We start from the raw sequence: 20,393 nt of genomic DNA on the forward strand, positions 1-20,393 counted from the left end.
CACGCAGTTGGGAAGAAAATGTAAATGTGACCTGTAAGAGTCATGTCTCTATACCCCCTGCCTTTGTATGTGTTTCCCCACCATTTATGTTTTTGGTTTCCCATTGGTTCAATGCTTCTTATTTGAATTGTAGTGAATATGGGGGTAGCTTGGACCCAATGTTGGAATGGGTCAGGCACTGCTGTGCTGACAATGGCAGCTGGTCCTTGAGGTTCGATAATTTAACCAGAGGGCTCCGCACACAAATTCTTTCCATCAATGCCACACGGGTAAGAGTAGCTTCAGTAGAGCAGTGGGCCAATTGGGTCTTGAGAGGCCTTTCATTTGCTCGCCAGTGGGCTGGTCTAACCAGCGTAGGTCTGCTCCTTGTCATTCATGTGCTCTGGGTTGGCTGCATCACCCTAACTCGGGTATGGTGCCATTAAGCCCAACAGCAGGTGCTAGTGCAAGCGGTGCTTGTGCTCCATAGACGAGAGTCCCCCAAGGTATGGCTGAACATGCTGGACCAGTAGTCAAAGACGGGTTAGTATCTGATATGGGCTCTACCAACCTAAGACAGGCGCCGCGTCCACGGCCGCGCAGTCAGCCCATGACGGGTAAGGAGAGTGCTAACTCGGAACACCTAAGACAGGCACGGTCCCTTGTTAATTAAACAAAAAGGGGGAGCTGTTGAGAGCGCCTAACGATCTATGGGGCTGTCTAGGACAGCACCACAGACCAACGCCCTAACGAGGGCAGCGGTAAATAAGGAAATGTCTTCCCCTTGGGTCTAGGCTGCGTGTCCTGCCTGCGGGAGTGACCTTTTAGCTGATTGGTTGCTTCCCACGTGCAGGGGTGACCTTTTAGCTGATTGGCTAGGTGTTATATATAAGCAGGTTGGGTCCTGGAGCAGGGGGGCAGAAAAAGAGGGGAGAGAAAGAAGGAGCAGATGGCTTTCCTGTTTGCATGCTGCCTGGTGGAATAAAGAGTTCCTACACATTCACTCAGCGTCGGGTTTTGTTTCGCGGTTCGGAGATTCCCCGACAGGATCCCACAGGCAGGTGACGTGCGAGGCCTTTGGAAGGCCATGGGTCAAGGCAGCAATGGTGACCCAAGGTTCTGGGCTGCTGGTCCATTGCTAGCTGTCCTTGGAACAGGTCATAGCTATAGATCCAAGGCCTTGATGCTTGTGATGGGGGCCTTGGGGTAATGGACACAGTTACCCTACTGCCCTCATGATCATGTCACATAGCAGTGAGAAGCTTAAGGGGATCCCAGAAGCTGTGATTCTGGATGAGCCAGCAAAGAAAATTTCAAGACCCCTGGTAATAGTTCTCCTGGATCTGAGAGCTCATCATTTTCCACCTTCCACTCAGAGCTCTGCCCAGCCAGGCCTCTCCCCAAGAGAAAACGGGGGTTCACTCTTCCCTCTGCCCCTCCCAAAACAAATAGAACTCACTCTCCCCAAGGTAGGGCCCCAAGGATGGAGGCTACTTCTCAGTGCCTGCAAGTTGGCATGAGCACTGCTTCACAGCTGGTACGAGGGATGTCCGGGGAGCCTTAGAGGCAACATCTGGATGTGCAACTGGACTCCTGCCAGTCCCCCTCCTGCCAGATACAGGGCTAACCCAGGGCCCCGGGGATTGGTTACAAGCCGGACTTGAAGCTGGTCATGCATGTTTGGAAAGCACATTGAGCCTTGGTAGAGGGGGGTGGAAACACTTGAGGTTGGTGCCAGCTGGGGGTGAGAGCTCGTGAGGTTGGCACCAATCAGAGCCAGTGCCAGGCCTAGGGCGGTGGGTGTGGCTGCTGTGGCCTCATGTGGCCACTCCCGGGAGGGGCAGAGGGGTGTGGGTGCTTGTTTAAATGTGGGCAAGATTTCTCTTCTGCACCCTCTGATAGCAGTTCAAGTTTCTGCCCTAGGTCTCGGGAAGTGGAGAGTGGTGGGTCAAGGAGGAAAAATGAGAGGGTGACAGGCTGGAATGGGGGGTTGGGTAGGGGTGGCACGGAGTTACAGTACTGTGGTTCGGGCTGTGGGGTTGATACTGTGCAGGGGTTCTGTCACATTATCCCCGTTTGTCCTTCAGTGGCAAAGCTGGGGTTTGAGTCCAACTTTGTTTCCACCTGCTAGCTTTGAACTCAGTTTTCAGGGTAGGCAATTTTGGTAATAATTCTAACCATTCCCTTTTAAAAGCAGCAGAAGTGAGGCTCAGAAGAGATTAGGTAACATGATTAATATCACAGTGTCAATCAGGAGGAGGCAGAACTCAAACCTGGACCTGGGAGACCTTGATCTCCAAGTCCTTGCTTCTCCTCCTGTCCACTCTGATGACCACCTGCTGGGACCCCAGCTGGCTCACAACCCTCAACTTCTAAGGCTCACAGGCCTTAGGAGGTCCCTTCAGCCACAGCATTCCATGCCCTACAAGGCTTTCCCAGTGAATGCTGACTTCCTGGGTCAGGTCTACCCAACTTGAGCACTAGTTGTATAGTTCTGCTGATGTGGCGGCTTACGCTGCTTCCTGGACATTCCCTGGCTTCAGCCCTGGAGTTTCCCTGACATGGTCCTAGCCCCATAAATCTACCCTTGCTGTCTGTCATCTAACACATAATGTCAGTCTGGGTTCTTATCTCCGGGTGTTGGTTCACAAGTTCACTCGAATATTTATGGGAAAGCCAGTCTAGAGCACCTCAGAGGGGCCAGACCCATGGCCAGGTGCTAGCTCGGGAGACCCAGCCCGTTGTCCATGGTAAAGTTCCTAGATCTAAGTTGACAGCAAGCTGAGTTAGCCCATCTGTCTAAACATCATTGCCGATGTGTAGCAAGCTTCCCTTCAAAACTGAAGCCCTTGGCCTGGCACCATGGCCTAGCACCTAAAGTCCCTGCCTTGAATGCACCAGGATCCCATTTGGGAGCTGGTTCTAATCCTGGCAGCCCCGCTTCACATCCAGCTTTCTGCTTGTGGTCTGGGAAAACAGTTGAAAATGCCCCAAAGTCTTGGGACCCTGCACACATGTGGGAGACCTGGAGGAACTTCCTGGCTTCGGACTGGCACAGCACCAGCTGTTGAGGTCACTTGGGGAGTGAAATCATCGGACGGAAGATCTTCCTCTCTGTCTCTCCTCCTCTCTGTATATCTGACTTTGCAATAAAAATAAATCTTTAAAAAAAAAAAAACTAAAGCCCTGGGGCCAGCATCCTAATATAGTAGGTTAAGCCTCCACTACCCATAGCACTGGCATCCCATATGGGCACTGATTCCTGTCCCAGCTGCTTCACGTTCAATCCAGCTCCCTGCTTATGACCTGGGGAACAGTAGAAGATGGCCCAAAGCCTTGGGACCCTGCATCCATGTGGAACACACAGAAGAAGCTCCTGGCTTTGGCCTGGCATAGCCTTGGCCATTGATGCCATCTGGGAAGTGAACCAGCAGATGGGAGATTCTCTGTCACTCCCCTCTCTCTGTAACATTACCTTTCAAATAAATAAATGAATCTTTAGAAAAAATATCTGAGGTCCTGAGGCTGGGTGGAAATGGGAAGTGATAAAGATACTGTAAAGTTGACTCTGATGATGGATGTGCAACTCTGAGAAATATACCAAAACATGCTAAAGTGCAGACCTTATGCGGGGAATTTTCTAGTACGTGAACTGTATCTAAGAAACTTTTTATCTTGAGAAAAACAAACAAACAAAAGCAAAACAAGACAGGCCCAGCACAGGACCCACTCAAGGCCACACTTTTTCCCTATCAGCCTCCCTGAGGCCCAAATTAAGCAGAGTCATGGAGCGGAAATAGCAAGTCCACTCTGTGTGTAGAGATAGGGATGTACTACAGGTTTCAGGGTGAGCAGTGGGAAAGAGACAACAGCAAGGGTTGTGGGACCAGTGCTGTAGCACAGCATGTTAAGTCACCAGTTGCGATACCAGCATTCCATAAGCGCGTTTCCAGTCCCAGCTACTCCACTTCTGATCCAACTCCCTGCTAACAAACCTGGAAAGCAGTAGAGAATGGCCCACGTGCTCGGGTTCCTGCATCCATATGGGAGACCCTGACGGATTCCCAGTTCCCCGCTTTGGAAGCAAACCAGCAGATGGAAGATTTCTCTTTTTCTTTAATTTTGACTGTCAAACAAATAAACCAACCATTTAACAGAGTGAGAGAGAGCGACCAGGAACTTGAACTTCAGCTCTGCCACTCATGGCCAGTCTCTGTATTCGTTTTCCTATCCTCTGTGAAGTGCCTGTGGCTGAGTTTGTTGATTCTTTGCTACCGGCCTAGCTGGTTCTGACCCTCTGGATTTCTAATTAGAAGGCCCTGCAAGACAACAGGATGGATGGTGGACAGGCGGCTCTTGGTGGGGGGTCTGCAGGAGACCTTTGACACAATTGACACCAGCGCTGTTCCAGTCCATGCTCCATGACATCTATTTTCCTGTGAGTCACATTCTCTTGCATTATTCTGCTGGTGAGGCTTGCCACGTGGAACACCTTGGTTCTAATTTCCCCTGGTAGTGATGGGTGGTAGATCAAGTTGGAACCCAGATCCACCAAGAACAGCCCTTTGAGAGGGTGGTGAAGAAGGTCCCTGGCCAGCAGCCTCTCCACTCCCCTGCCTCGCCCCTTGCTCGTGTGGAGCCTGCGTACCCAGTGTGCGGCCGGGTAGAGATCACTGACCGCTCCCAGTCTAGCCCCTGTTGGAGAGGATATTTCCACATCAGGCCCCCACTTCCTGCAGACTACCCGTGCTCCGGTTTCCTCCCCCCACTCCTGCCATCTGGTGGCCTGCCCTCTGCCCCCTCCCCTTGTGGGGTGTTTCCAGGCTGCCTTATCTGCCTGGGGAATCTGCACCTCACCCTGGCGGCCCCGCCCCGCCCAGGGCCCTACCTGCTCTTTCGTCACCGTCATCCGTGGTTGCCTGCCACCACCACAGCGGGAAGCAGCACCCGTGGCTAGGATACCGCCCATCTCCCCGCCCCCACCACATCCCCACCCCATGCCTGGCAGGTTGGGGTGTGGACCAAAGTTTGCTGCCTCACACAGGCTTTCAGCCCCTGGGGCCCAGCCTGTCATGGTAGAACCTAAATATCTGTAGCACCAATTCAGTTTGCGCAAATGAGGAGGGCATGCTTGGGTTGCAAAGTGCTTGCTTTTCTATCTGCAGGCTATGCAGACAGGCCAGAGGGCTCTTCTGCTCTTTGCCACTAGGAGATGAGGGAGGGCAGCAGTAGGCTGGAAGGCTGGGGGGGTGGGGGGCAAGCAGCTGTTTTTGAAGTTGGGGGATGCTGTCAAGGGGCCACAGGCTGAGCATGAAAGAGGAGCTGCGGCCAGGAAATCCCTCCCACCCCAGGATCTGCTCACCCGCCCAAAGGCTGGGATGAAGCCAGGGCAAACCACTGGGCAAGTCAAAACACTGCCCTCCCAAGACATAAAGATCTAGACTATCCCATCGGATATGTTTGAACCAAAGTACAAGACAGAGAGGTGGGGACAGGAGGCAAAAGAAGATGCTGTGGGCAATGGGTTTTCCTTCCAGGTACTTTGTACTAGAATCCTGGCAGTTCTAAGTTTTGACCTGCCCATGTCAAGGACAGGTTCAGGGGCCTGCTTGCTACAGCTGACCAGGCCGCAGACTAGGACTCGAAGCCACAGTTCAAAACCAGTTCACCTTCCAGGGGCTTCCTTTTTATGCACCGATAAATCATTTTAAATGTGTTTGAGACGGTAGATTAAAACACTCACACTTCAGATTAAATGCTATACTTCAAAGACGTTTTAGAAGACTGTGTCCTTCTAGGTCTCTGGAATATGATTCAATAGGGGCACTTGGATGGGAAAGTTCAGAAAACCTCTGTGAGGGTTAATTTTGCCATTAGTGGGCCATATAGTCACAGGCAAGCCATGTCACACGGTTTCTTGCAGCCTCAGGCCTCTTCCACACAAGGATCTATACTCCCCGGTGCTCCTCGCAGGATTACTGACCCTAGCAGCTGGCAGGACCCCAACTCTCTTTCCTTCCTTCCAGAGCATCCAGGCATGCGCATTTGGCACAGTGGGTGAGGCCCTGCTCCGGATGCCCAGATACCCGGATGCCAGGCTCTACTTCTGGTAACATGTGGAGGAAGCAGAGTCCCTGCCACGCCCATGGGAGACCCTGATGGATTCCTAGCTTCTGGCTTCTTTGGCCTGTCAAATGTAGACATTTGTGTAGAGACATAGTAGATGGGAGATTTCTGCCCCTCCTCCACCTCTATCTTTAAATGACAAAAGCTTAAAGCTTCCAAATTACTATATTATCTACCTACCACTCAGGAAAATCAAAATCCATTTGGTATGAATGTGCTAACACCTGACATTGGGTTAATGCATCATCTCGCTCAAAACATTTATTGTTTTGGATTTGTTTTTATTTGACAGGCAGATTTACACATGCAGAGAAGGAGAGATGGATCTACCAGCTGATTCACTCTCCCACTCCCTTAGCATCCACAATGGCCATGGCCGTGGCTGGGCTGAAGCCAGGAGCCAGAGGCTTCTTCCAGGTCTCCCACATGGACACAGGGGCCCAAGCACTCGGGCCATTCTCCACTGCTTTCCCAGGCACAATAGTAGGAAACTATATCAGAAGCAGAGCAGCCGGTACTCAAATCAGCACCCATAGGGGATGTCAGCACCACAAGCTGACGCTTAACTCACTACGCCATGGCCCTGGCCCCAACACATCACATTTTTATTATAAGACACCGTCATGTGCTAGCATGCCTCCAGGGTGTACAGGGAGGCAGACCAGAGGTCAGATGAGCTAGGGGGTGTTGCTCGGGGGCTGCCTCTTGTCACAACCACAGCCACAAAGCCAGCTGGCTTTCACCATCTATTTTCCACCACCAGGGTCTCTGTTAACAGGAAGCTATATGCAGTGGATGTGAAAGGGCCTTTGAAAAGCTGAACGAGAGGCCTGATGCAGCAAAAAGCCCACAGGACTGGGAGTGGGCAGGATCAAGTTCCAGGTCCGACCCTGCTTCTGCTTAGCTCCTCCCCAGGCCTCTGAGCTGGCGCCGACTCCTGCTCAAGGACGCACATGAAAATCCACGGCTGTGGCCTCACCGGCCCCACTGCACAGGGCCTCCGAGTGCAAACTCATCATCTTGCTCTGCAAAGGTCCTTTGCAGTCTGACCCCACCCTACCTACTCAGCCTCGTTTCCCATGATTTCCCAACTCCAGCCTGGGCTTCAAGCCCAGTGGTCTCCTCTCGGGTCCCCTGAGGGAGCATTCCAGGCTCATTCACAGAGTTTCTCAGGCCTGCCATGCCCTTGCTGCTCAGGCAGGGGCCCCAAGCAAGTTCCTCAGTGCCGTGGAACTGCCGGATGACACCCTGTTGCCAGACCCCTTCCTCTAAACTACAACAGCCTTCAAAGCTCTATCGCAGTGTCTCTTAGTCCCCACACAGTCTTGTATTGCTCTTCTAGCATTTCAAGCGCATCTCTTGCTGCCCTGGCAGCCAGTCAAACTGATGGGATCCAAGCCCATTTGCTCTTTGGATGAACACAGGTCTGGGCATTCACAAATGAAATCCCCATAAAATCTCAATTTAGGGGTGACATCCCTGTAAAAGACATCACAGGTCCCGAGAGATCCTAGGGCTGTGAAGTATAGAGACAGAGGGCGGAGGTCACCAGGGCTCCAACGTTACTTCTCTTTTGCTCCAAGCCTCCATTAGGGGCAACCCATGCCAGCTGCAGTCATCTATTGCAGGCAGCCTTGGGAAGGTAGTTCAATAATCCAAATCTTCTCTTTGTGTACAAAGTCAAGATGCTCCCATCCTGGCTGGCCTTCTGATCAGCAAACCCTCAGGGAAGACACTGTTATGCTAGACTAGGTCTCAGAGCTAATATGCTGTTAGGAGAGTTCCATGAGGATAAACTTTTTTTTAAAAAAAGATATTTATTTTTATTGGAAAGGCAGATAGAGAGGAGGAGAGACAGAGAGGAAGATCTTCCGTCCATTGGTTTACTCCCCAAGCGGCCGCAAAGGCTGGAACCGAGCTGATCCAAAGCTAGCAGCCAGCAGCTTCTTCCAGGTCTCCCACATGGTTCAGGGTCCCAAGGCTCTGGGTCGTCCTCAACTGCTTTCCCAGGTCACAAGCAGGGAGCTGGATGGGAAGTGGACTGCTCAGGACATGAACCAGCGTCCATATGGAATCCTGGCGTGTGCAAGGCGAGGACTTTAGTCACTAGGCTATCATGCAGAGCCTAAGGATAAAGTTTTATTTGCAGCCCCTTTTGTTGTCTGTACAGACCAGGTTGAAAAGAGATTATAAATGGCACATATAAAGTGATGTATGTGGGGGACAGTGTGGTGGCACAGTAGGCTAATCTATCACCCTTAAGCTCCGGCATACTATATGGGCACTGGTTTATGTCCCGGCTGCTCCATTTCCCATCCAGCTCCCTGCTAATGGCCTGGGAAAGCAGCAGACATGGCCAAAGTCTTGGGACCCTGGACCCACTTGAGAGACCCAGATGAAGCTCCTGACGCCCAGCTTCGGATCAGCTCAGCTCCAGCCATCACGGCAATTTGGGGAGTGAACCAGCAGATGGAAGATCTTTCCCTGTCGCTCCTCTCAAATCTGCCTTTCAAAATAAAAAATATTTTTTAAATGAAAGAAAGAGGATTATGTCTTGTATTTATAAAATGATGTATGGGGGGGCCCGCTGTCGTGGCCTAGCAGCTAAAGTCCTCGCCTTGAACGCTCCCCGGGATCCCATATCGGCGCCGGTTCTAGTCCCGGCAGCTCCACTTCCCATCCAGCTCCCTGCTTGTGGCCTGGGAAAGCAGTTGAGGACGGCTCAAAGCTTTGGGACCCTGCACCTGCGTGGGAAACCTGGAGGAGGTTCCTGGTTCCTGGCTTCGGATTGGCGCAGCGCCGGCCATTGCGGTCACTTGGGGAGTGAACCATCGGATGGAAGATCTTCCTCTCTGTCTCTCCTCCACTCTGTATACCTGACTTTGTAATAAAATAAGTAAAAAAAAAAAAATCTTTAAAAAAATGATTTATGGGGCCCAGCAAGTTAATCCTCTGCTCTGTGGCGCTAGCATCTGATATGGGTACAAGCTCATGTCCCACGTGCTCCATGTTTGATCCAGCTCTCTGCTTATGGCCTGGAAAAACAAAGGATAGCTCTAGTCCTGGAAGTTTCTGGCCATTTGGGGAGTGAACCAGCGGATAGAAGAACTTCTCTATCTCTGTAAAATCTGTCTTTCAAATAAAAATAAATATTTGTAAAATAAAATAAAAATATAGTGATGTATAGAGCAGATAAACCAGGACCCATTGGCTAACAGTTTGTCATAAACAAAGAACAAATAATAAACAGTCCTATTTTACAATTCATGATAAAGTGAATGGATTCTTAAGCTCAAGAATATCAATATAAAGATAAGTACCATCCAAAACAACAGTGACATCAGGGACAAATATTACTACTATAAAACAAGATCACAGAAGCAAAGGCAAACAATGGCCATCAAAACAATTAATGCTAATAGTATCAATATTAAAAGAAAACAATTCGAACAACCTGACTGTAAAGTTCATATGGAATTGCAACAGTGATCAAAGCCCTTGACATTGATGTGGAGATTTTAAAAAAACAGATCAACCAATGGAATAAATCAGCTGCCACAGTTCAGTAACAGCAGTAATAGACTACTGATAGCTTTTCAACAAGTGATGTTAAGGTGACTGGATATCCATATTTAAGCAGAAAAGCAGAGGGGACAACATTGTGGCGTGGGAGGTTAAGCTACCACCTGCTCCACTTTTGATTCAGCTCCCTGCTGATGATCTGGGAAAGCATAAGAAGATCATCCAAGGGCATGAGCCCCTGCACTCATAGGGAGCTCCTGGCTTTGGACCAACCCAGCTCTGGCATTTGTGGCCATTAGGACAGGGAAGCAGCAGATGGAAGATCTCACTCTCTCTCTCCTATCTCTGTAACTCTGACATTCAAAAAAATTTTTAAAGTCAATCTTTAAAAACAAACAAAAAAGAAAAACAGAGAATTAGGGTTCAGACCTCTCATACAGAAAAATGAACTCAAACTGGATCACAGACCAAAACATAAAGACTAACATTAGCCAAATTCTAAAAAGAAAATGTAAGACAAAATATTTGTGACCTAGGACTGGGCAAGGAGAGCTGAGCCATTAGGGGGGAAACTAATGAGTTGGTTGTACTTCAGCAAGATGAAAAACCTCTGCTCATCAAAAGATACTGCAGAGAGACTGGAAAGATAAACCAGACCAGCGCACAGATTTTGCAAAGCACATAGGTGCTCAAGGTCTTGTCTCCAGAATACCTAAAGAACTCTCCAAACCCAACTACAAGAATACACACAACTCAGTTTCAAATGGGCAAAAGATGGGAACAAACACTTCTCCAAAGAAGATATATGAGTGATGATAAGTTCACAGAAAGATGTTCATCAAGAATTAGGGAAATACAAATGCAAACCACAGCAAGCTAGCATGGCGCACCTGTAAGAATGGCGACTGGTAAAGACAACACATAACAAATGTCAGGGAGTATGTGGAACAACCAGAACTGCCATACCGTGCTGGTGCAAATGGAAAAGGGCACAGTCACTTTGGAAAACAGGTGGACTATTTCTTTTTTCTTTTTAAAAGATTTATTTATTGAAGGGCAGATTTACATCGAGAAGGAGAGACAAAAAGATCTTCTTTCCACTGGTTCACTCCCCAAATGTCTGCAACCGCCAGAGTTGAGCTGATCTGAAGCCAGGAGCTTCTTTTGGGTCTCTCACATGGGTGCAGGGGCCCACACACTTGATCCAATCTCCACTGCTTTTCCAGGCCACACAAACAGGAAGTTGGATTGGAAGCAGAGCAGCTGGGACATGAACTGCTATCCAATGGGATGCTGGCACTTGCAGTTGGAAGGTTAGTCTGTTGAGCCCCCATGCCAGCTTGACAGTTTCTTTAAAAATTGAACCTAAGGGGTAGGCATTGTGGTGCAGCTAGTAAAGCCATCTCCTGTGACTCTGGGAATCCACTTGAGTCCTGGCTGCGCCATTTCCAATCCAGCTAACTGCTGGTGACCTGGGATAGCGATTGAACCTTGGCCAGCTGCTTGGGCTCCTGTACTCAAGTGGGAGACAAGGAAGAAGCTCCTTTTTCAAGTATGGCCCAGCCCTGGCTGTTGCAACCATTTGGGGAATGAACCAGCAGATGCAAGACTCCAATTCTCTCTGTGTGTGTGCTATAACTCTGTCTTTCAAATAAATAAATAAATAGGGGATCTGTAGCATAGTAGGCTAGTTCTCTGCCTGTGGTGTTAGCATCCCATGTGGATGTTGGTTTGAGTTTGACTGCTCCACTTCCAATCGAGTTCCCTGTTTGTGGCCTGTGAAAGCAGCAGAGAATGTTCAAGTCCTTGGGTCCCTGTACCACACGGGAGACCCAGAAGGCAGCCCTGGCTTCTTCAAATTAGCTCCTTCAAATCAGCTCAGCTCAGCTCCAGTTGTTGTGGCCATTTGAGGAATGAACCAAGAGATGGAAGACCTTCTGTATGTCTTTCCCTCTCTCTTTGTAACTCTGCATTTCAACTAAAAATACAATGAGTGCTAAAAATACATAAATCCTTTTTAAAAATGCATCGTTTTTTTAAAAGATTTATTCATTTTTATTACAGCCAGATATACACAGAGGAGGAGAGACAGAGAGGAAGATCTTCCGTCCGATGATTCACTCCCCAAGTGACCGCAACGGCCGGTGCTGCGCCGATCCGAAGCCGGGAACCTGGAACCTCTTCCAGGTCTCCCACGCAGGTGCAGGGCCCCAAAGCATTGGGCCGTCCTCAACTGCCTTCCCAGGCCACAAGCAGGGAGCTGGATGGGAAGTGGAGCCGCCGGGACTAGAACCGGCGTCCATATGGGATCCCGGGGCTTTCAAGGCAAGGTCCCCAGCTGCTAGGCCACGCCGCCACTGGGCCCACATCTTTTGAAAAAAACATTGCACCTATACAACCCTATGATCCAGCTATTCTACTCCTAGGAATTAAACCCAGAGCAAAGGAAATACAGGGCCATAAAAAGCTTTGTAGACAGATATTCAGAGCAGCTGTTTGTAGTAGATACAGACTGGAAAAAAAAAACCAGTGTCCATCCACTGATGAGTGGAAAATGTGTGATCTATCAATACATTGGAATGCTACCTGGCAAGAAAAAGAAATGAAATAGTGATGTATCAACAGCGTGGATGAATGTCATATGCACGCACTGAGAAGTCAGAGCACAAGGGAGCACAATTTCATAGAGCATGCGCACTCATCTCTGCTGTTGGAGAGTGGAGCAGCAATGGCCTCCGAATGGGGAGGAGGGCTCTCCGAGGGCCACAGGTCACTTCCTGGGAGGGACACCTACATTCACTCGATTGTGGTGACGGTTGTGCGAAGTAGAGACATGTGTCAGCTATGGTCAAACTGTACGCTGACAAGTATGTGCATTTTATTACGCGTCCATATCACCTCAATAAAGCTGTTGACTAAAAAGAAAGAGAAAGGTCCTCAGATTGGATAAAGCGGCGACGACAACAGCAACAACAGTAACGATAACAGTAAGTCTTTCTTGTGTCCTCTTTGCATTGTCACTCTCCTGTGGGAGAATACTGCTCTACTTCCAATCCAGCTCCCTGTTAACGTGCCTGGGAAAGCAACAGAGGATGGCCTGGGTCCTTGAGCTCCACATAAAAGACCTGAAAGAAGATCTTGGCTTCTGACTTGGCCCAGTCCAGGCCATTGTAGTCATTTTGGGAGTGAATCAGCAGATGGAAGATCTCTCTATCTTTTCCTGTTTTTTTTGTAACTCTGTCTTTCTGATAAACAAATCTTTTTGTTTGTTTTCTTAAAGATTTATTTTGGGGGGCCCTGCGCAGTAGCTTAGCGGCTAAAGTCCTTGCCTTGAATCTGCCGGGATCCCATATGGGTGCCAGTTTGTATCCCAGCTGCTCTACTTCCCATCTATCTCCCCGCTTGTGGCCTAAGAAAGCAGGGGAGAATGGCCTAAGTCCTTGGGACTCTGCACCCACGTGGGAGACCCAGAAGCAGCTCCTGACTCCTGGCTTTAAATCAGCTCAGCTCCAGCTGTTGCAGCCACTTGGGGAGTGAACCAGTGGACAGAAGATCTTTTTATCTGTCTCTCCTCTGTAAATCTGTATTGGAAGGACAGATTTACAGGAGAGACATAGGGGTCTTCCATCTGCTGGTTTAATCCCTAAACCAGCAGTAGTCACAGCTAGGCTGATCTGAAACCAGGAGCTAAGAGCTTCTTCCAGGTCTCCCACATGGGTGCAGGGTCCCAAACACAGGCCATCTCCACTGCTTTCTTAGTCCATAAGCAAGAGAGCTGGATAAACAGTGGAGCAACTGGGACATGAACCATCACCCATTTGGGATGCCAGTGCTTGAAGGTGGGAGATTAGTTTGTTGAGCTATGGCACTAGCACCATAAAGAAATAAATCCCCAAAACAAACAACAATGATAACAACAATAAAAACCCACCCGTGCATTCCTGGGGGGCCACCCATAGAAGCGAGCCTGAAATCGGGAACTGACTGCAAGTGCTGATTCCAATGAGCTTTATGTTCCGTTCCTCGTACTCAGTCCCGGGACAGCCTGGAATGCCCCAGAGCACCACCCATGTGGCTCTTTCCTCTTTTGAAAGGCCATCTGCCCTCTGGCCTCCAGGAAGCTGAGGCAAGAGAAGCATGCCTTTCCTCTAAGTAAGCTGAAGGATCCCTTACCACAAGCTGGGCCCATGTTCTGTGCCTTGGGTTGGTTGGCATGCCCGTTCTCACCTGCTATGTATGAAGGGCCCTAGAGGTGGGTTGAGACCCTTCCAGGGTGGGGCCTCGGCTTCTTGTGATGGCTTACCAAGGCAGGTGCTCTCTGTATATAGATTCTTCCGGAGTCTACAGAGCTGCTATCCTCAGGAGGTACTATGGGAAAAGGAGCATGTCTAAGTGTCTCCTTGTTATCAGGTCATCAGAAATCTAGGGAGAGTAAGATTAATTGCCTATCCTCCCTGCCTCCCAGGCTCTAACCTGGAGGGTGGCAAACCAAGGACCTGTGGACGTGTGTGTGTGTGTGTGTGTTGTGTTCAGGGGTGGTCCTGACGTGATCCCCTTTATCCTGGGCTATCCCTTCTCACAGATGGTTGCAGGTTCCTCAAGCAAACCCAAGCCCGTCAATGGGCAAAGGGGCACAACCCCCAGTCCTTGATAGATCCTCTGATGAAAAAAAAAAAAGCAGCACCCTGGTCCCACTCCATGCCCTCTGACCATTGGTCCAGAAATGGGCTCATCATGTCTTGCAGTACAGGGGGCCAGGGGAAGCTGTAGCTGGCCAGCTGACTTCCCGTAGGGTACTAACAGACCCACTAGCGCGGGAAGGTCTGGAGCTCTTTCAGAGCAGGCAACTATTTTGTGTTTCAGAAGCGAAGGCACTTGGGCTGGGGAGGGGTAAGGGAGAAAAACAGAGGTTGTTGGTGCTTCAATCCTACTCTCTCTCTACGACATGCGCATGTACCCTCCTTATTCTGTGTGACAGCGAAGCCAACATAAAGTTAGCAGAGAAACCTATAAAATGGTCCCCTTGGGCTTCCAAAATGGGTGCGGCTTGTCCTGCCGGCACTGCCATAGGAGTGGTCTATCCCAGGCACTTGGCAAAGTCAAGGGTATGTGGAGGAGAAAGGAGAGGAACAACAATAACAACCATGCGAGTAATGACAACATTGAACAGCTGCTAGGTAGTTCCTGGGTACCAGGCACTGCGCAGGGCCTTCGCATCCAGACTTGGTGCGTAGATGCGGCCAGTAAGCAGTAGATGCAGGACAGCAGCACTGCGTACGCGTTCTTCCTTGTCTAGACAATAACACTGCTTGGAAAGGTTGTTGGATCAGATCAGAAGAGGAAAAGAAGCTTGAGAGAGGGCAAGTGGACTCAGAGGCAGGAAGTGCCAGTGTGAGATGACAAAAAAAAGCCCACAGAGGAGGTAGGAAGGCAGTGCAAAGCTTACCCAACTGAGGTAAGCTGCTAAAGCTGTGACTTCATGTTAGCCTCCCTCTAAGAAATGTTCTAGAACTTGGCCTGCATGAAATACCCTTCCCCGTTGCCTGGCCCACATTCTCACCCTTGGGGTCTCTGCCAAGATGCTCATTTTAGGACACCATTTCCCTACCAAGAGGCCAGAGGACTCCGACTTGTCCCTTTTGTGTTGAGATGTGCTGAGCAGGGGGTGGATCAAGAGAGCACAAATGAGTGTGTGTGTGTGTGTGTGTGTGTGTGTGTGTGTTGGGAGCAGCTGTCTAGGTACTTACAGCCAGTTAAACTCAATAAGAGACAAGCCCTGTCCACACCTAGCCCTTAGAGACACAAGGGCAGCAGCACAAATACGTGGCTTGTCCTTGGTGGTCTGAGCAGAAACCTGAGAAAGTCTTTGGCCTTCAGGTCCCCGGTGAGCCCAGGCAGAGCTCTTACACACACAACTCTGTCCTCTACCTGAACCTCTGTGCTTCCAGAAAAGTCCCGGAACGCCTGGGGAGAGGTGGGATCCAGCCAGCCCACATCTGCCATGAACACCTGCGGTTAGTTCTCCTGTCCCTGCAGGATGGGCAGTGGCGGGCTGCAGGGAGAATGAAATGCACTCCCCTTCCACAGTCCGCAGCGCCCTCCCACCCGCTCTGCGTGCGTGTGTGTATGTGTGTGTGTGTGTAATGGGAGGGTTTTTTTTTTTTTTAATGAAATACCCTCGGCCTGGGTGGCAGGGAAGCCTGGCCACCCACCTGGTGTGTTTTCTCAATAGAGGCTGGGAACTCCAGCTGGGCCCATCACTTTGTAACTCCTGGAGTGGAGATGGGGTTCCACTTTGAGCTAACCCACACTCCCTGACCTGCTCTTTTATGCCACATGCGTTTGCCCAACAATCATGCCCAGCTTCCAAGGTCAGCCGGTGGCCAGGGAATAGAAAGGCGGTCTTTTCTCCCTTTTCTATTGAGGTCTGCCTTCCCCTGCCCCTCAAGTCTCCCACCCTCCCCCTGCCCCTTCAAGGTTAGTCGTCCCTCGCATCCCTGACAAAGCCTTGCCTCGCCTAGCCCTCCTCCAGCTGCTGCTGACCTCACAAGGCCTGTCCGCTGCGCTGGCCTCTGCCCTGAGGAGCACAATTAGCACCTGACCAGCCACCGGCCCGCCCGCTTGTCCTCGCCTCTGATTGTTTCAGTGTCTTAGTCATCTCTTCCGCCTCCTTCCCTCTCAGCTCCCCCACAGCGCCCCAGTACAGGTTGGACACACAGTAGGTGTTAATAAACGTCTGTTGAATTGAAACTCGGGAGCCCCTAGGAGGTCAGAACCCTCATAAGCACTCCGATCAGCAGTTTCTTGGCAACCAGCGCTGCGGCCCGAGGCACAGGGCATTAGCAGCTTCGGCCTATTACAGCACAGACAGGGCTCAGCGGCCAGAGATTTGGTGTTGATGAGAAAGGCCCCTGACCCCTAGGAAAGCGCCCATGGGATTCTGGGTACGTCACACAAACTTCCCTTCTCCCCTACGGAAACTAGTTTGCAGGCTGAGAAGCAGAGAGGCAATAAATTGACAGAAGCTAGAAACCTCTTTGCAGCTTTGAAAAAGCAGGCACAGGTTGGAGGGTCACGCCCAGGCCTGAGAAGAAAAGGCTGCCCCAGGCATGCCCCAGCTCAGCAGGGGGGAGGAGGAATGCCAGGAGGGGCTGGCCAAGTGGCAGAGAGAAGCCCAACTGCCTCAGGGGGCTACAAGGATGTTGGTGTGGGGGAGGTGGACAGCAGCAGCCATAGCTGAAGCCTGAGAAGGTCCCACTTTCCCATCGCTCATTGGCTCAAATCCCAGAGCCAACCTCACCGGGGTCCCCAGGCAAGACTGGGGGCCCCCAGATCTAGAGTGCATGAGCTCCCCACACTGGTTCAGGCTATCCATATTGATGAGTTAGCCACTCTTTCTGCCTCCCCTACCAACCCTGGGCCCACACAGGGTGATACACACAATCCTAGATGTGAACTTCAGGCACAGCGCGAGACAATGGCATTGTGCCAGTTCACACTAACTGTAAGCCACGCAATACTGTTTTAAAAGCCAGTGGATATGGATGTAGCCTAGTACCTGACCCTCACACTACCACCTTGTGAGGTAGGGCTCACTTGCTTGACAAATGATGAAACTGAGGCACACAGCTGGTTAAGATCGGCTAGGAAGGAAGTGACAAGCTAGAATTTCAACATGGAGGTAAGGGGCTGGAGGTACAATGAGAAAGTCAGGGAGGTGGGCTGTGGTAGAAGGTCCCAAGACCAAGTTTAGAACAGAGTTCAGTAGGAACATCACCCTTTTAGCCGGCAGCTGGCTGGGACGCTCCAGGCCAAAAGCCCCAATGTATGTACACATTAACGCCTTCAGCTTTACATCTCAATATGTGACAAGTAGACACACTCCACGGTGCAACCATTTAGTGCTAGGCATGGGAGTGGTCCCAGTGGGTGTCCCCACCCCCTTAAGCGGGCTTGTCCAGCGGTGGGCGCCAGGCCCAGGGCAGCCACGGAGCAAACATCAGGCAGCAGAGGGAGGAATGCCAGGCATAGCTGCAAACAAGCCACTCCTTTGGCTTACAGCAAGAGGCAGGGGAACATGGTGGCAACGTGAAGGTCTGCCTCTGGCTCTCCCATCCTCCGCTCCCTCCCCTTGCCCTCAACAAGGGATCCCAGGTTTGAGATCTAACCCCAGAGCCAACTGCATACAAGGTAGCCTCTTGGCAACACTGGGCTGGCAGCAATTGGAAGTTCTCCCCATCCCACACAGCCTGCACCGAATTCACAAAATCAGTCCTCCAGTGCCGTTTCTGCCCTGGGTGGGGGGTGGGGTGACACTGACTTAATGTTTGGGAAAACAATGTGATTGGAAAGGCCTTGGCTAACTAATAGGAGTGACAGGCATTGGAGCCGGGCATCTGTATTCACTGAGCATTTTCAGTGCCAAAGTGTCCTGTCTTCCGAACAAGGCGGGGTAGGGCTCAGTCTGTTCCCTTCACCTCCCTCCAAGCTGGCACCAAGGCCAGGGGTCAGCTCTAGGGGCTGAGTCTCCACTGGGCGTGCCCGCCAGCTGTTGGGGCGGGCTGTAGTGGCTCAGGCCCTCGGGTGGTGACCTCACTTCTGCTCCTGCCTCCCCACCTCCTCAGCACTCCTCCCATTTGAGGCCCCACCAGGCCAAAATCGAGAAGTCCAAGGTTAACTGTTCCTCCCCACTTTAAGAGCTAATTAAAATGATTAGCCACAATGAACTGTCAAACATTAACTCAAAGAAGCTGCTGGACCAGACAGGCCTCTACTTGGGGTGCAGGGATGAGGGGCCAGCAATCAAAAGGACCTCAGATCCCTCCGTCAGGAAGAGGGGATGATGTGTGGGTTGTGAGGTGGGGGGGGTCAGAGCTGAGGTGCCAATGGGGTCAGACAGTGACTGTTTAGGAAGCCCACGTCTCCAGCGTACAATCAAGAAAAAAAAAAAAGGCGGGGGGAGCAGCAGAGTTACGGTGCGATGGGACGGCACGGGGGTGGGGGTAGTGGGTGGGTTGTGAATTCATAAATTCATAAAGCCACAACCGCCTCGGCAGTTCCCCCAAACTCCCAAAGGCAAGGCGCTGGCGTCAGGGGACCCCGCGCCGCGAGAAGACGCCCTGGCGGCAGCAGGGGGAGGAAACAGCCGGGCGGGAGAAGCGAGGAGAGCGGGAACGCAGGAGCTGGGAAGGCTGCGGCGGCTGGCTCACACGGAAACTCCGGACCCTGCCAAGAGGTCTCTATCTGGCTGATCCAATTCTCCAAGCCCCAGGATTGGTGAGCTGGAGCGCGACCCTCAAGCGCCTTGCCGTGGACTAGCTAGAGCCTGTCCCCCACCCCACCCCCCGCCAGCCCCTCCACGATCCACCCAGTCTCTTTGCCCCCAAGAACAGAGTTTTAGGAGGTGGGGTGGAACGAGGTGCGGGGATTGCTTCACGGAATCCGGACTACCCGAGACGCGGGAAAACTGGCCTTTCACTGGGACTCGGAGAATCGAGTCCAAATCTGGCCCTGGAGCACAAGCCCACGTTTTCCAAGTGCTTACACGCGGTAGGGCGAGGCCAGGGCGCCAACTCCCCACGCTGCTTGTTGCTTTTCCACCCCTTCCCGGGCCCCCGCCTCTGCAAGGGGGCCCCCATCGCCCTCTGTCCCGCCCTGAAACAAACTTTTCAAGGTCCCCGAAAACTCCAAAGAACCGCCGCCATCGACGTACCTGAGGCCGAGTTGGCTTCGTGGGCCGCCGTGGTCCCCTTTCCGCTCCAGGGATCCCCCCGCGGGGTCCCCAGCCCCGCCAGCCTGCCTGCTCCCCTCTTAGAAGCCCAGCCGGCAAGTGGCGCCGGGAGCAGGGCGCCGGCAAAAGGAGAAGTGGAAGTTGAGCGCGGCACCCGGTCGGTCCCCGCGGCCGCCGGGGCCGCGGTCCCCCGCCCTTCTTCCCTCCCTCTTTTCCCTCCCTTGCCCGCCTGCCCCCGCCGCCCCGCGCCCGTGACTCACCTCGGCGCCGGGGCAGGCTGGTCCGAGCGGGCAAGGCGCAGGGCTCTCCCACACGTCGCGCCGCCAATGGCAAGTTGGAGGGCGAGATGCAAATACTGGGTGAGGCGGTGGCGCCCCTGATAAAAATGATCCCAGGATTAGGGGTGGTGGTGGGAGGTGGGGAGGAGGCGGAGTGGGGAATCCTCGGGGTGCAGGGTGGACGCCGGGCCCAGGGAAGTGACCGCCGGGCGCCCGGGGAGGGGGCGCAGGGCAGCGGAGACCTACGCTGAGACTGCGGAGCGAAAGGGGAAATTGCACTAGAGACACAGACACACACGTCCCCGCAGGCGGCGTCTGGGGCGGGCGCGAAGGAGGCCGGCCGGGAGGGAGGGACCGACGGGAGGGACCGCGGGCGGGGTGGGGAGGGAGGGAGGGACGAGGCTGATCGGTGGAAACAGCGCCCCTCCACCCCCTAGCCCGCCGCGGTCGCCAGCAAGGCAAGGGGAGCCCTGCCAGGGGCCCGTAATTCCGCGCGGCTTCCCCCTCGCGACTCGCTCGCCCCCAGAGGCACAGTGAGGACAGGGCTCCACGCAGAGCCCGCATCGCGTGCCGCTACCCTGGCCGACGGACCCCCACCCCCATCCCTTTCGGTTCACGTGGCACTCAGCACGGACTGACTTTGCCCTGGCCTGCTGGAAGCCCCCCACCTGAGACCCCCAGGAACGCTCCAAGCCTCCTGCTTGGCTGGCCCCCTGGACTGGCTTCCTTGACCCCATTGACCCGGAACCCTGTACAAG

At 52.2% G+C, this 20,393-nt stretch overlaps 1 protein-coding gene across 5 annotated transcripts in view; it reads right to left on the bottom strand.

The window, feature by feature from the left end:
* The window catches only part of ELF4 (E74 like ETS transcription factor 4), a 46,678-nt gene extending 26,740 nt beyond the window's left edge, over nucleotides 1-19,938 (bottom strand). For 2 of the 5 annotated variants that reach the window (XM_058658257.1, XM_058658253.1), the window contains exon 1: nucleotides 19,340-19,554. The gene's annotated coding sequence lies outside the window, so the exon portion shown is untranslated. Of the gene's footprint in view, nucleotides 1-19,339; nucleotides 19,555-19,617 lie in introns of those variants that run through there. The other 3 variants (XM_058658255.1, XM_058658256.1, XM_058658254.1) reach the window with 3 other exon arrangements.
* Nucleotides 19,939-20,393: the final 455 nt, after the last annotated feature.

This window comes from Ochotona princeps, chromosome X (assembly GCF_030435755.1).
Source record: "Ochotona princeps isolate mOchPri1 chromosome X, mOchPri1.hap1, whole genome shotgun sequence".
NCBI classification, from domain to species: domain Eukaryota; kingdom Metazoa; phylum Chordata; class Mammalia; order Lagomorpha; family Ochotonidae; genus Ochotona; species Ochotona princeps.